This window comes from Bicyclus anynana, chromosome 7 (genome assembly GCF_947172395.1).
Source record: "Bicyclus anynana chromosome 7, ilBicAnyn1.1, whole genome shotgun sequence".
NCBI classification, from domain to species: domain Eukaryota; kingdom Metazoa; phylum Arthropoda; class Insecta; order Lepidoptera; family Nymphalidae; genus Bicyclus; species Bicyclus anynana.
The window spans coordinates 8,469,183-8,470,538 of NC_069089.1; positions in this window are offsets into that span (position 1 = coordinate 8,469,183).

Consider the following 1,356-nt stretch of genomic DNA (forward strand, 5'->3'; position numbering starts at 1 on the left):
TCGATAAGTGCACCGAAAACTAATCTTCAACAAGTTTAGCAGACTGCCCGAGGTTTGATACCCACGATTCCGGTTTCCCAATGTTACTCGCTGATAATGTAGGTAAAAAAATCCAGGTAGGTCCAGTAATTTCAGAATCCATTCGCAACAAACCAACAAAGAAATCTTACCAAGTATAATATTGGTTTAGACACATCTATCTACATATGATAAGTAGGTATACTTACTGAATATCTGACTCTTGCCAGCCTACTTTCAAATTGTTCACATTCGTTCTTCTCTGATCGTATGTTTCCTTTATAGTTTTTAATAATATCATATCTAATAGAAAGTTTACAGACATAACACTACCTTCATTAACACCTACGAGTATAATCCATTTATTTGTTATTTATGTTTTACTAAAATATGTCACAATAGGAATGATGACAGTTTTTAAATTGTATATAAGTTAGGAGTATGGTAATAGTAAAGCAATTTTGTAGAAGTAACAGGGTATCGTTCGGAGCTACAGGGATTTAAAGGGTCAGATTTGCGGCGCGGCGCTGCCATGGATTCCTGAAAAACGTTCCATACAAAATGGTAGGGCGTTCAAAAAAAATTACTAATATCTTTGTTATTTGTGCGTTTATGTTTATAGTTCATTTATTAAAATATGTCACATTTAATGTAAGGAAGCTAAAACTGTAAGAGTTTTCGTCTGGTTCCGAAAGATAACATTAAAGATTTTTAATAGATTTTGAAATATTATAATCTTATTTATTTTGCAAATATCCAGATAAATTTTGCTTTTTATGTATAAATTAGTTAACATTGACCTTATTTACCCGAATGTATCATGAAAATTAATATATTCAAACTTAGTTCTATAACAAGATCCCCAAGACTGTGATGGATGGACAATGTTTTAAAAAAATTTGCTTAGTCGAGGTTACTACACCATTGATGAGTTCCTTAATGACAAAGATGCTTGGAGGCCGTTAGATCAGCTTCCAGCTTCACACAGAAAGTAAAACTATAAGAAATTGTAATGTTGCCATCAATTGTACATTATAATATTGTATGATTTTTTTTTAAAGAGCAACTGTTGAGTTTCTTGTCGATGTCTTCTCAGCAGAATCTGCCTTCCGAACCGGTGGTAGAATCTTTACAAATAGTCAACTGACGTATCAAAAGTGAAAAATTTTTATTTTGAAAATAAATACATGTAAAATGCTTTATGCATTATGAATGTGTTTACTGTGCGTTTCGTTTAATCTCATTTAGTATACATTCAAACGAATATATTAACCGTTATCAGCAATATCAGGACGAGCTAATGTGTGGGTGGGTGTACAACTTCCATGGCCCAGTCCT